This window comes from Chiloscyllium plagiosum, chromosome 7 (assembly GCF_004010195.1).
Source record: "Chiloscyllium plagiosum isolate BGI_BamShark_2017 chromosome 7, ASM401019v2, whole genome shotgun sequence".
Taxonomy (NCBI): domain Eukaryota; kingdom Metazoa; phylum Chordata; class Chondrichthyes; order Orectolobiformes; family Hemiscylliidae; genus Chiloscyllium; species Chiloscyllium plagiosum.
Genome location: NC_057716.1, coordinates 26,322,599 through 26,338,070, shown reverse-complemented (window position 1 = coordinate 26,338,070; position 15,472 = coordinate 26,322,599). Strand labels below are relative to the sequence as shown.

At 41.7% G+C, this 15,472-nt stretch overlaps 1 protein-coding gene across 5 annotated transcripts in view; it reads right to left on the bottom strand.

Moving 5' to 3' along the window:
- The window catches only part of LOC122551426 (partitioning defective 3 homolog B-like), a 979,113-nt gene that overhangs the window by 353,745 nt on the left and 609,896 nt on the right, over positions 1-15,472 (bottom strand). The window lies entirely within an intron of this gene.

Sequence of the window (15,472 nt, the reverse complement as noted above, 5' to 3'; positions counted from 1 at the left end):
CTTTGTACTCTTCTAAGGATTCACTCGATCTATCCTGTCTATACCTGACATATGCTTCCTTCCTTCTTTTTCTTAACCAAACCCTCAATTTCTTTAGTCATCCAGCATTCCCTATAGCTACCAGCCTTCACTTTCACCCTGACAGGAATATACTTTCTCTGGATTCTTGTTATCGCATTTTCCAGCCATCCCTTTACCTGCGAACATCTGCCTCCAATCAGCTTTCGAAAGTTCTTGTCTAATACCGTCAAAATTGGCCTTTCTCCAATTTAGAACTTCAACTTTTAGATCTGGTCTATCCTTTTCCATCACTATTTTAAAACGAATAGAATTATGGTCGCTGGCCCCAAAGTGCTCCCCCACTGACACCTCAGTCACCTGCCCTGCCTTATTTCCCAAGAGTAGGTCAAGTTTTGCACTTTCTCTCGTAGGTACATACACATACTGAATCAGAAAATTGTCTTGTACACATTTAAGAAATTCCTCTCCATCTAAACCTTTGGCACTATGGCAGTCCCAGTCGATGTTTGGAAAGTTAAAATTCCCTACCATAACTAACCTATTATTCTTACAGATAGCTGAGATCTCATTGCAAGTTTGTTTCTCAATTTCCCTCTGACTATTGGGGGGTCTATAATACAATCCCAATAAGGTGATCATCCCTTTCTTACTTCTCAGTTCCACGCAAATAACTTCCCTGGATGTATTTCCGGGAATATCCTCCCCTCAGCACAGCTGTAATGCTATCCCTTATCAAAAATGACACTCCCCCTCCTCTCTTGCCTCCCTTTCTATCGTTCCTGTAGCATTTGTATCTGGAACATTAAGCTGCCAGTCCTGCCCCATCCCTGAGCCATGTTTCCGTAATTGCTATGATATCCCAGTCCCATGTTCCTAACCATGCCCTGAGTTCATCTGCCTTCCCTGTTAGGCCTCTTGCATTGAAATAAATGCAGTTTAATTTATTAGTCCTACCTTGTCCCTGCCTGCCCTGACTGTTTGACTCACTTCTGTTCTCAGCTGTACCCGTCTCAGATCAATCTCTTTCCTCACTATCTCCCGAGGTTAAATTAAAAGCTATGGCTTATATTTTAAGTTTAATCAAGAGACTTATCTCCAAAAACATATAATTATGTTTCTGATTTACACAGCATCTGTTACATAATCACATGAATATTTAGAGTAGTTGTAATATGGAGATATCAGAACTCCAAGTCTCAATGTTTTTGTTGGGTAATCATTTAAAATTAAAGATTTGATATGTCTGGGTAAAAGGAATGGGCCTGGATGTCCCTCAATGACTGTTCCACTATTTCACAAGATCATGGTAAATTATCATGAATCTTAACTCCAGTGACCTACTTTTGTACCAGAACCCATAATAACCAAGCTTAATAGAAATCTGTCAGGAGTACAGTACTGTGGAAAGAACACTTTTGTTTTGAAACAAAGTTTATTCATGGGACATGAGTGTCACTGGCAAAGTCAGGATTTACTGCCTGGCATTCATTGAGAAGATAATGGTGAGATTCAACAGAGCTGGCAGCACCTGTGGAAAGAGACAAGCAGAACTATCGTTTCAGGTTGATGGCTATTTGTCAGAGCTCGGAGTATTAGAAATGTTTTTTTCAACAAACTACGGGAAGGGGGATGTTGAGGAATCAAAAGGGAGAGTCCATAATAGCTTGCAAAACAGGAAAGAATGGTGACACAGTTGGTGGTTGATACAAGGCAAATAAGATCCTAGCAGGACAAGTAAATAAACAAAAGATATATCTAGAGTAGATGTAAACAACCCTTAGAGTCACTGGATCTGAAACACTGTCTCTGCTTTCTCTCCATAGCTGCTGCCAAGACCGGCTGAGTTTCTCCAACAATTTACTTTTTTGCTTGTGATGCTAGTTTCACTGTCTGAAGGTCCTTCACTAATAATAACAGGAAACCATTTATTCTGAAACAATTCACTACTCAAAATAAGTACCGCTAGTGTATCTGTGTCACCAAACATTCTTCATAGAAGTGCAGTGGCCTCTCCTTTCAATATTTGATATTTTCTGGTCGTGATATTGTCCAAGCAATGCATAAATAATTTAAAGATTTATAATGGAAGGGCACTGACACGGGATTTGTATTTCCACAATAGGCTTCTCTTGGCCTCACAAGTGGGAATAAAAATCCTATTTCTTTGTCATCCAGAATGTTTTCTGATTTTAATAACTGTCAGAACTTCATAAATAAGTAATTGTGTTTGTTTATACTTTATTTTAAAGAGGTGTATTATGAACATACAGGGACATTTAATATTCTCATTTATATCATGTGAATTCCTATCGCCTCTCTTCAGAGAGACCTGCCAATTGCTTTTGCTACTGGGTTTAATGTAGCTGTTAACTGCTGAATTTGTAAAGGGGTTTCTCAGTCCCGGATGCAATTCCTATCGTTGGCAGGTCGCAGAGTTAACGTGAACACACAGTTCCGTAACTTAAAGACATATCAGAAATTGCCACTGCTTCTGTTTTTAAATTGTCAAGTTGGTTGCTGTGCAGAAAGATAAGGCATTGTCTTCGTTCCTCAGGTCACAAGTACAAGGGACCGTGCACATGACCAAGAAACCAGGGTAGAAAGCCGACGGTGACGAACAGGTGGCCTTTGTAAGAGACTCAAAATAGACAGAAACAAAATGGAAATCTGAACTGCCAATGCAACATTAGGTTTCTGCTTACAAAGCTCTTGTTACTCTGCACTGCATTCAGATTTGAGTCAGTGCACCTCAGGAAAGAGTTACTGGCCTTCGGGGTGCAGTGCAGAACCACCTGAATGCCACAGAGGTGAAAAGGGTTACATTATTAGGGTATGTTCCAGAGAACTTGCAGCCAGATTCCCACAGAGCAGGACTGACTGCAGATGTATTTAATAATGGTGGGCAGCACCCAGTGTGCTAGAATAAAAATAAAACTTTCCTGAGATTTGTGCAGCTCTGGCAAATTATTCTTCAGCCAGAAGCAGTAAGTCTTGTATTCCTGCTGTGGTGTGGTGGGGGTACCGTCCCAGGATTGTGACCCCGCAGCAACCGAAGGAACAGTGAAATGTTTCCAAGTCAGGATGGACAAGAGCTTGGAAGGGTGTTTCTAGCTGGCAGTGTTCCCATGAATCTGCTGCCCTTGTCCTTCAATGTGGTCGAGGTTGAAGATTTGAAATATGGTGTCAAACCAGCATTGGTGAAGCAAAACAGTGCACGTTGTTGATTGTTCACAACTGCTACTGCTATGCTCTGGTGGTGGAGGGTTTGAAGGTTTAATTAAGTAGATGAGGTACTTTGTGCTGGATGGTGCTGAGATTTTTGTGTTGTTGTTGGAGTTGTACCCACCCAGGCAATTGGAGTATATTCCTCATGCTATGGACTCATGTCTTGTAGATTGTGGACAGGCAATGAGGACACCGGAGGTGAGTTACTCCTTGCAGAACTGTCTCTCACCTTCTCTTGTAACTACAGCATTTATGTGGCTGGCCCAATTGAGTTCCTGTTCAGTAGTAATCCCCAACATGTTGACAGGTGGGGATTCAGCAATAGTATTGCCACTTAATGTCAAGGGGTGAAGTTTAGGTTCTTTCTTGTGGAACTAATAGAACATAGAACACAGAGCAGTACAGCACAATGCAGGTCTTTCAGCCCTCGATGTTACACCGGACTTTTATCCTACTTTATACCCTTCATTGTAGTAATTTCCACGTGTCTATCCTAGAGTCGCTTAAATATCCCTAATGTATCTGACTCTACTATCATTGCTGGCAGTGCATTCCACGCACCCACCTCTCTGAGTAAATAACCTACCTCTGACATGTCCCCTAAACCCTCCTCCAATTACCTTAAAATTATGCCCCCCATGGGGTTTTCAGCCAGGGCAGACAGATGCTACATTTAAAACCTGGAAGTCCAGAGGTGTCTCTTGCTTAGCGGACCTGTTTGATGGGGAGGTTGTGATGTCTTTTGAGCGGCTGCACCAGAGGTTTGGACTGCCTAGTGGAGACCTTTTCTGGTATTTTCAAGATTATATACAGAAGACATTATTAGACAGTCCCTACAAATCGGATAGGGAGAGAAGAGTACTATGGCCAATGTGTCCACCCTCGGTCAGTACTCTTTAGCACTCATTACATAATGAGGTATCGAAAGACATGGAACAGCTGTTTAAAATATGGAACCAGGAATTGGGGTTAGAAATCCCTTCAGAAATGTGGGAGGACATCTGGGAAAATGCCAGAAAGATCTCTAATTGTAATAGAACTCAAGCTATTCAATTAAAGATACTTCACAGGGCTCATATAGCACCAGAACAACTGGCAAAATTTAGGGTAGGAACATCCCCAATGTGTCTTAAATCTAAAATAGAAGTGGGCACTCTCACGCATTGCTTATGGACATGTCACAAGATCTGCAAATATTGGGGCAGAGTAGCGAATGCTCTGACAGAAATCTTGGGAACGGAGATTGGATTGGATCCAGTGTATCTTTTCCTGGGCTTTTCAAATTTGCCCTCCCTGGATGTGGACGGGAGGAAATTATTCTCCATTCTCTCTTTTCGTGCAAGGAAAAATATCTTAATGAATTGAGTAGCTGAGGGCCCTCCAGGACTTTCGAATTGGCACAGTTTAATCATGGAAAATATCCCCCTTGACTTCCTCACAAATATGGTGCACCAAAAAATTGAATTATTCTATAAAATATGGCAGCCCTTTCTGAACTATATAGACAGATATTTCAGCCATATTGTCAAGGGCTTTTGTCTGACTGGAGGAATCCCGTATAAATATGGGTTTTATTATGATTTGATGTTAATCCACTTTGATTACTTATTTAATTATTACTTTACTTCTTATTAGTAATGTAAGATATCTTATTTTATGCTTTGGTTGTTTGTAGGATAGAGTAGTAGTAAGCCAAGTTTTTTTTCTCCTTTTTTATCTTTTGTTGTATTTTGGCTATTATTTCTTTTTTTAATATATATATTTAATTGTATATTAGTGTTTATATTTGTTTGCATTACTTCATAATTTTGTAAAAAATGTTATATTAAAAAATGTAAAAAATATATATATTAAAAAAAAGAAATAATAGCCAAAATACAACAAAAGATAAAAAACCAATAAAAAAAGTTTTGCCCAGTGATGGACATTTCTGCCCTGGGAAAACGTCAACATCTATCCACTATATCCGCGCCTCTCATCATCTTGTCTCCCTCTATCAAGTCACCTGTCAACCTTCTTTGCTCGAATGAGAAAAGCCCTAGCTCCCTCAACCTTTCTACATAAGACATGCCCTCTAGTCCCAGCAGCATCTTGGTAAATCTCCTCTGAACCTCTCTAAAGCTTCCACATCCTTCCTCTAATGAGGTGACCAGAACTGAGCACACTATTCCAAGTGTAGTCTAACCAGGACTCTATCCAGCTGCAGTCTAACCTTGCACTCTTAAACTCAATCTCCCCGCAAATGAAAGCCAACATGCCATACACCTTCTTAACAACCCTATCAACTTGGCTGGTAACTTTGAGAGCTCTATGGACATGGACAACAAGATCCCTCTATTCCACCACACTGCCAAGAATCCTGCCTTTAACCCTGTATTCTGCATTCAAATCTGACCTTCCAAAGTGAATCACTTCACACTTTTCCAGGTAGAATCCATCTGCTACTTATCAGCCCAGTTCTGCATCCTATTAATGTCCCATTGCATCCTACAACAGCCCTCTACACTATCTAACCTTCATGTCACTGGCAAACTTACTAACCCACCTTTCCACTTCCACATCCAAGTCATTTATAAAAATCACAAAGAGCAGAGGTCCCAGAACAGATCCCTTTGGAACACCACTGGTGTCCAAGCTCCAGGCTGAGAACATTCCATCTACCACTATCCTGTCTTCTGTGGGTCAGCCAATTATGTATCCAGACAGTCAGATTTCCCTGTATCCCATTCCTCCTTACTTTCTGAATGAGCCTACCATGGAGAACCCTATCAAACACCTTGCTAAAATCCATATACACCACATCCACTGCTCTACCTTCAATGTGTTTTGTTACATCCTCAAAGATTCTACTGCGAATCCTCTTACAAGGATGCCTTCCTTGAAGAAGCTACTGCGAATCCTCTTACAAGGATGCCTTCCTTGAAGAAGCTCTCTTCCTCCCTCTACAAAGATTTCAGTGAGTCCCTCTCTCACTGCACCCCCCAGGTCATCTCCTCTGCACAGAAGCTCTTCAGCCACATTCTTAAACAGACTCGCTACCACAGCCACATCTCCTTCCTCAGCACCTGCCTACGGAACCGACTTATCCCGCACGGACTCCGGACTACGTTCCGACCAACAAAACTTGGACCCAACCAGGACAACCAGTACCTACAACAAATCCGAAGCCTCCAGCAACAGACCTCCCTCCGGATCCTCCGCTCCACGCTTGCAGCCATGCGCCGCTACCTACATTCCCTGCAACTCGACCTACCCCAGCTCAGGACAACACTCTCACAGACCTGCAAAGGACCTCGACTGTTCTTCATCCACAGAAGGATCCATAAACTAAACAAACAGTTCTTCCTGGCTCATGCCTGAAGAAGGGCTTATGCCCGAAACGTCGATTCTCCTGTTCCCTGGATGCTGCCTCACCTGCTGCGCTTTTCCAGCAACACATTTCCAGCTCTACATCCTCAAAGACTTCAGTAAGGTTTGCGAGGCATGACCTGCCCCTCACAAAGCCATACTATCTCTAATCAAGCTATGCTTTTCCAAGTAATCATAAATCCTGTCTCTCAGAATCCTCTCCAATACTTTGCCCACAATAGACGTAAGACTAACTGGTCTATAATTCCTAGGGTTATCCCAATTCCTGTTCTTAAACAAGGGAATCACTTTTCCCCCCCTCCAATCATCGGGTACTACTCCAGTGGATGGTGAGGACGCAAAGATTATCGTTGAAGGCGGAGCAATCTCTTCCATCGCTTCCTGTGGTAACCTTGGGTATAATCAGTCTGGCCCGAGATTTATCTATCCTTACTTTTATCAGATTTTTCAGCACATCCTCCTTCCTAACATCAACCTGTTCGAGCATATCAATCTATTTCACGCCTTTCTCAGAAATGTCAATGTCCCTTTCAGTAGTGAATACTGAAGCAAAGTATTCGTTAGGGACCTCCCCTACTTCCTCTGACTGCAGGCACAAGTTCTCTCCACTATCCCTGATCGGCCCTACTCTCACTCTGGCCATCCTCACACAAGTGTAAAATGTTCCTACCCATTGAAGCTTTCTCATGCCCCCTTCCAGCTCTCCTAAGTCTGTTCTTCAGTTCCTTCCTGGCTACCTTGTAACCCTCTAATAAACGTGCCTGATCCTTGCCTCCTCAACTTTCAATAAGCTTCCTTCTTCTGCTTGACTAGATGTTCCACATCCCTTGTCATCCAAGGTTTTTTCAACCTCCCATGCCTTCCTCAGTGGGATAAACCTAGCCAGTACTATCAGCAGGTACTTCCAAAACAACCTCCACATTTCTGTTGTGCATTTCGCTGAGAACATTTGTTCCCAATTTAGGATGTCCCAGTTCTTGTGTAATAGCATTGTAATTCCCTGTCCCCCAATTAAATACTTTCCTATACTGCCTGCTTCTATTCCTCTCCATAAGTATAGTAAAGGTCAGGGAGTTGTGATTACGATCACCAAAATGCTATCCCACCGAGATTTCTGACACCTGGGATGGCTCACGGCAAGCACCAAATCCAATACGGCCTCCCCACTAGTCTAAATATTGCATCAGGAACCCTTCCTGGACACACCTAGCAAAAACTGCTCCATCCAAACTACTTGAACTAAGTAGGTTCCAGTCAATATTAGGAAAGTTAAAGTCACTCATGACAAGAACTCTAACTTCTGCACATTTCCAAAATCTGCCTCCCAATCTGTTCCTCCATGTCTCTGTTGCTGTTTGGGGGGTCTGTAGAAAACTCCCAATAAAGTGAGTGCTCCTTTCCTGTTTCTGACTTCTACCCATATTGACTCTGTAGATAAACCCTCCTCGACAATCTCCCTTTCTGCAGCTTTGCTACTATCTCTGCCACTCCTCTGCTTCTTTTACCTACCCCTCACCACCGCCATTCCTTTTGAAACATCTAAATCTTGGAACATCCAACAACCATTCCTGCCCCGTGATATCCAAGTCTCCATAATAACCACAACATCATAGTTACAAGTATTGATCCATGCTCTGAGTGCCATCCTTACTCCAGATACTTCTTGCATTAAAATGGACACACTTCAACCCATCAGACTGACTGCATCTTTGCCCTATTTAGTGCCTATCCCTCCTCACAGACTCCGTTAAGTTCCAACTACCAGCCCAATCTTGAATGTGTCCAAGTCTATTTACACATGGACGTGAATTTCTTTGGTGTCTATGGAGTTGTGAACGTGTTGAGCGATGTGTAACCATCTGTGACTTCTCCACTTGAGGGCAGGGTGATTGATAAAGTAGCTGAGTCAGGAAATTTGTGTTTCAGTTTAGCCACCCCAGTAATGAAAATCCAGTCCCAGGTGTGTATTTCCTGGAGTACAGAAGATTAAGTACAATCTAATCAAGGTGATTAAGATTAGTCAAGGATAGCCATGGGTGAAACAATTTCCTATAGTTTGGAGAGTTCAAAATAAGGGGCCATAAGAGAGCCAGGTTGTTCACACAGGATGTCAGGAAACACTTTTTCACACAATAAGGGCGATGGAAATCTGGAATGCTCTCCCATAAAATGATGTTGCGGCTGGGAATAAATTAAAAGTTTCCAAGCTAATATTCATAGATTTTTTATGAGGTAAGCCTATCAAAGGTTACAGATCCAAAAGAGGGAAATGTAATTAAGATACAGATCTGCCATAATTCATGTTGGGAGAGGCTCAGGGGAGAAAAGGTCTGTACCTGTTCCTGCAACAACACTGTAGCCATCTACAGTAATAAGTGGCAAATGGAGTCACAGAACCACTGAGGAGGTGGACAAGATGTTGAGGGGCATAGATCGAGTGGATAGCCAGAGACATTTTCCCAAGGCGGAAATGTCTATCATGAGGGGGCATAATTTTAAGGTAACTAGCAGAAGCTTTAGGGCAGATGTTAGAGGTAGTTTCTTTACACAAAGTGGTAGGTGCTTGGAATGCACTGCCAGCAGTGGTTGAGTCAGAAGCATTAGGGACATTTAAGCGACTCTTGGATAGGCACATGGAAGTTAGTACAATCAAGGGTATGTAGGTTAGTCTGATCTTAAAATAGGATAAAAGATCGGTACAACATTGAGGGCCGAAGGGCCTGTACTGTGCTATACTGTTCTATGTTCTATGATCACCATCCACTAAACTGGGAGGACTGCAGTTGCTGGAGAGTCAGAGTGGAGCTAGAAAAAGCAGAGCAGGTGAAGCAGCATCAGAAGAGAGGAACAGTTGGCATTTCAGGTTTGAACCTTTCATCAGGACTGGGGAAGGGGAAGTGGGCTGAGAAATAAATACAGGAAGGATTGTGGGGCTGGAGGAAAGGTGGGTGAGAAGGCAATAGGTGGATGCAAGTAGAAGGTGCCGACAGTTGGTCAGTGGGAAGGGTGGAGTGGTTAGTTGGGAAGGAAGATGGACAGGTAGGGTCAGGTTAAGGAGCGGAGTGCAGAAGGAGGGCTGGGCATGGGGCAAAGTGGGAGGTGGGGGATGGACAGATTTGGAAGCCGGTGAATTCTATGTTAAGGCTATATGGTTGTAAGCTCCCAAGGCAGAAGGTAAAGTGTTCTTCCTCCTGTTTGCATGTGACCTTGTGTTGATGATGGAGGGCGGAGTTTAAATGGCTGGCAACGCCACCCCCTGGTTGTCTATATTGAGCTGCTTGATCGAATCCTATCTGAACTTATCCCATTTAGTATATACAGTACTATGTTATTACCCATATAACACAATGGAACATATCCTCAGTGCGAGGAAGGAATTTCATTTTTAGAACAACTGGCTGCGGTCACACTTCACCAACACTGCCATAAACAAATGCAGATTAAAGTCTGGAAGAGGTCAATTGTTGAGATGAAGGCCACCTTTCCCTGTATTTCTCCATTACATTGGTCCCTCAATACCAACTTGTTCTAGCAGATACATCCTTCAAGACTTAATCACATTGGTTACTAGCAGTTGAGCCATTCTTGACCCATTGTGTGTTAACGTGGTCTTCAAAACAAAGGAGCACCAATTCACCAATTAAAGGAGGGTGGAAAACAGCAAGAGATTTCCTTGCTCAAATTTGATCTGATGCCATGACGCTTCAGGGGGTCTGCAGACAATGTTTAGGTGTCTTAGGACCACCCCCTCCCCATTCACATGCCATTGTGCTGCCTGCTCTGGTGGGGGGGACAAATGGCAGGATGGTGACAGAGAAATCTGTGTGGCTGACAGGAATAATTTGTGAGCATGACTACGTCAGGTCATTCATTACCTATGGTAGATCACTCTGAATTTTTATATGAGTCTCCAGATGTTAGTTTTGCAGTGTGGACTGCCAGCTTTATTCTTCACCTGAAGCTACAACTAAGTGTCTTGGTGGATTTTTTTTCCAAAAGGGTAGTGGAGCATTAACCACATTGTTGTGGGTACATAGTCATACCTATGCCAAACAGAATAAGGACGGAAATTATTTCAATGACATAAGTGAACCAGGTGGCTTATTTTTAACAATACAGTCATTTCATGATCACTATTGATGAAATTAGTATTTTGTTCCATATTAACAAAACTGAAATTTCCCAGCTGTCATAGTGGGATTTGAATTCTTGTCCCCAGAGTATTAATTCAAGCCCCTGGATGATTAGCCTAGGAATATTACCAGTATGCTACCATTACTAATAACATATAGTCTTATATTGCACAATGAAAGTCTCAGGAGAACTATAAACCACACAAAGGGAAAAAAATCACTATATTAGCTCTGTAACAAAAAAATTAATTTGTTATGACCTTGTCTATAGATTTAAAAAAATTAATAGGAGCAATGTAGAGTTGGAATCATTGTGTCTGTCATATAAACAAATGTTAGCCATTACACCACAAGCGGTTTATTACAGGAGTGATTTTCATGAATATTGAAAACCTACAACTCAAAAGAAATGAAACTGCTCATGAGATACCAGTTTTTTCTCATGCGTGAAATAAGCCAGTAATCAACTGCTAGTGATATGAAGGAGAAGAGGAATGGTAAGATAAACCATGTCTATAACCCTGCCTTCAATGAGCCAAACTGCCTTTGTGATGTATATACAATCACATGAAGATTTGGCTGTGCAAATGAAAAATAGTTTCCATGTTAAAATATATCTAGTGAATCATAAAGAAATTAATTACTGGAATAATGCAGGAACTGCAAACCCATCCTTGATAAAACTTGACCAAACTGTGTCCTTCAACCATCATCAACAACCCTTTGCTCAACATTTATCTTAGTCCTCAACTGCAAATTGTTAATACTGGCACTTGAGTATGCAGACAATGTCTTATCACACTGAAATGTCTGAACATCAACTCGTTTCTTGAGCGAAATGACTGTTCTTATGTGGGAAAATGAGGCAGCCAATTCTGCACCACTAACGTGCTACCAATAAAGAAATGCTTGACAGACAATTATTGCACCCTCCACTATTCCCCTCAGCGGTAAAATATTAAACCTGCAATGGGAGGATTGCACTAAAGAAGGTTATACAGTCCTTTGGGTCTCTACCAATTCTTCAAAAGAGCAAGCAATTGGTTTTAATCTATGCTCTCCCCATAGCCCTGAAATGTTTTACTTCTTTTGTAGTACTTTTCGAATTCCATTTAAAAATTACAATGAAATCTGCTTCCATCACACTTTCAGGTCATACATTCTAGATCATAAGAAATTGTCATAGGTTCTTTTCACCTTATGCCTGCTCTCTTTTTAACTTAAATCTGTTGTCGTTGTTTAACAACACTCCTGCTAGTTTTTCCCCATCTACACTGTTGAACTGCTGCTTCCTTATGAATCCCTCTATTAAATCGTCCTATAACCTTTTCAGCTCCAAAAAGAAAAATCTCACTTATTCCTGTCTCTCACCAGAACCCCTGATCCCTTAACCCAAGCACCATTCTGGTAAAACAGAAACAAATAAGTGTTGGGAATATTCAGGAGGCTTGGTAGCATTTAGTGAGGTAGAAAGAGAGAGAGAGAGAGAGAGAGAGAGAGAAGGGGGGGAGGGGAGGAGGATAGAGAGAGGAGAGAAAGGAGAGAGAGAGAGAAGGAAAGAAAGAAAGGGGGTTGAAGGGTGATGTCAAGGTTGACATCAAACAGGAGGGCATGTGTTCATTGTATATTTTTGCAGGTATTTTTACCCGAACCAGGGTAGGTATTAGGCAACCCGCCCAACTATTGGACAATGAATTGTTATTATTGCTGGGTTTTTATCAGTGGATTGAAGGGCACTCACAGTTACATGGCTTGGCTGAGGACTGAGGTAGGGTGGCACCCCCTACTTTGCTTCTAGTCAGGCCTTCAGCTTTAAGCCTCAACAGGAATTAAATACTGTTTGAGCAGTGCCCCGTGGTGCTGCAGGCATTAGAGAGCTACAGTCTGATGAGCTCTTTGAGGCAGGACATCCTCCCCAATGAGAGTTGAAGTCACACCCTCAGAGGGTAGAATCTGGCTGAATCTTTCCTGGACACATACATAGGCTTGCCTCAACCTTTCAGCTGCTGGGCCTGACTCTTCCCTCTGGGTAAAATCCAGCCAGATACTTCCAAATGACCTTTCATCAGTTACACTGTAGAATTTACTATTCCGGTAATACTAGTACGTGACTTTTTCATGGCCTTGACATTTGTTTTTAAAAGTGTGGTACCCAGAAGAGGATACAAGACTGGAGGCCTGACCAGTACATAACTTGCTTACATTTGTACCACTCTGCCTCAGTTAACAAGTTGAAGGATTCCAAATTCTTATTAACATGCTTATCGACTTGTTCAGTCATTTATCTGTGTGAATGCCTCGATACCTATTTATGCATCCCCTTTAAAACATCACTCAGTTTATACAGCCTCTCATTTTTCCTTTCAAATGACATTAATGAGTTCCCCTCTGTTGCTTGAACATTCCCATTGCGTATTTTAACACCGACCAGAGCTGGAAGAGAGGACAGTAGTTTATAATTATAACAAGGAGAGGATGCTAAAATATATTTAAAAAGATAGTCACAGAATTAAGTCATTTTTTCCCCCAAAAGAAAGAATGGTTAGCCTATTCTCATTTCTATTGGGAAGGTGGAAGGGGCACCTCATAGATTCTAACTGTTATTGAAGTACTCTTTCTGGGGAAAGCCAGAGGTGTGTGCGTGTACATGCATGTTTGATTTGATTTATTATTGTCACACGTACCTAAGTACAGTGAAAAGTTTTGTTTTACATGCAGTACAGGCAGATCATACCAAAAAAGATCATAGGGTGATTAAACAGAGCAAGGAATACAATGTTTCAGCTGCAAAGAAGGTGCACGAGAAGCAAGATCAACGTTCGATTTGAAATTTGACAGGTTCATTCAGAAGTCAAATAACATTGGAGAAGACGCTGTTCTTGAATGTGCGCGCACAATATCTCTGATGAGATCCAAGTTCAAGCATTAAAGGGCTTTCTTCTGGGCCAGAAGCTGGTGGTTCACGTCAAAACTTCCCTGAAATAACACACCCAGCACTGTTGTATAAAATTAATTATAAAAGGACAGAGAAATACAGGAGTATACTCACAAAATTAACTGAGGAACCATGAGGGGAGGCTTGAAAGAAACATAAAACATGGCATAGTACTGATGGGCTGAGTGGCCCATTCTACTTGTATATTCAAATGACGACAAAGCTAAATATCTAATTTGAAGAATTGGGACATAACTTCCACTCTTCGTTTCAATTTCAGCTTCCTCTAAATGGACTGATTCAATGGTGCTACTGGTTGAATCAGTTTTGCATCTATGCTCAAGATATAGAACTGTTAAGGCTGTCGGTTCCAAGGAACAATATAATAAAATGCTTGAAATGTGACGGAGAAGTGCTGAATAGTCAATTTAAATAGGAACATGCTGTACTGCGATCTCATAATCAATTCCGACATGTTGTGATTCCAGGCAGGTTTCATAATCCTTTATCATAATAAAATAGTAATGGCTGAATAGCAATATTCTGGAAGCAGCAGCAGTGAAGGGAAATCAAACGCAAGACTGTCAGAAAGACTGGAAAGTGCTTTTGGGGTGGTGGTGATAGATTCACTTGCAGCTAGATGAACAACTGAAGGGGAAAGTAACATGATGGGCTACAGGAACAGAGTCGTACTTGCAGAAAGCTGGCAGGGGTTTGGTGAGCCAAATGGCCTCCTTCTGTGTAAACATTCAACCATGAAACATGGAACTCTTTCCCCGTAAACCTTATGAGTCAGGGGATTGATTGAAAGTTTCAAAATTTAGCTTACTTTTAAGTGTGGGATATTAATAGTTAATTAGAGTCGTAGTGATATATATAGAAACAGACCCTCCCGTCCAACTTGTCCACGCCGACCAGATATCCTAAATAAATCTAGTCCCCATTTTCCAGCATTTGGACCATATTCTTCTAAACCTTCCTATTCACACACCCATTCAGATGCCTTTTAAATGCTGTAATTGTACCAGCCTCCACCACTTCCTCTGGCAACTCATTCCATACACGCACCACGCTGTGTGTGAAAAAAGTCCTTTTAAAATCTTTCGCCTCTCACCTTAAACCTATGCCCTCTGGTCTGGTTCTGGATTCTCCCACCCCAGGGAAAAGACCTTGTCTATTAACCCTATCCATGCCCCTCATGATTTTATAAACCTTTAAAAGATCACTCTTCAGTTTTCTTAACAAGCAAATGGGGTAGATGGAATAAAGATTTTGATCAATCAAGGCTTTTTTTTTCATATTTTCTCATCAACCTGCTCAGAGAGATGTTATTATGAATCTCTGGAGTAGATGCAATGTGAACCAGGTCTTCTTGCTTTAGATATATGGACTCTATGTTGTAAACCTCTATGGTAGCTAAAATCTTTTCCTTAGGGTAGGGCAGTCTAAAAGTAGAGGGCTTAGGTTTAAGGTGAGATGGGAAGGATTTAAAAAGTGACCTACGGGGCAACTTTTACATGCAGATGGTGATGTATGTAATGAGCTGCCAGAAGAAGTGGTGGAGGCTGGTGCAATTACAACATTTAAAAGGCATCTGGATGGGTATATGAATAGGAACGGTTTAAAGGAATATGGCCAAATGCTAGCAGATGAGACTAAGTTATGATATCTCATCGTCACGCACAAGATGGACTGAGTGGTCTATCTCCGTGCTGTACTCTCTGTGACTTTATAAACATATGGACAGGTACATGGATGGGATAGGTAAGGATGGACATGGACCAAATCC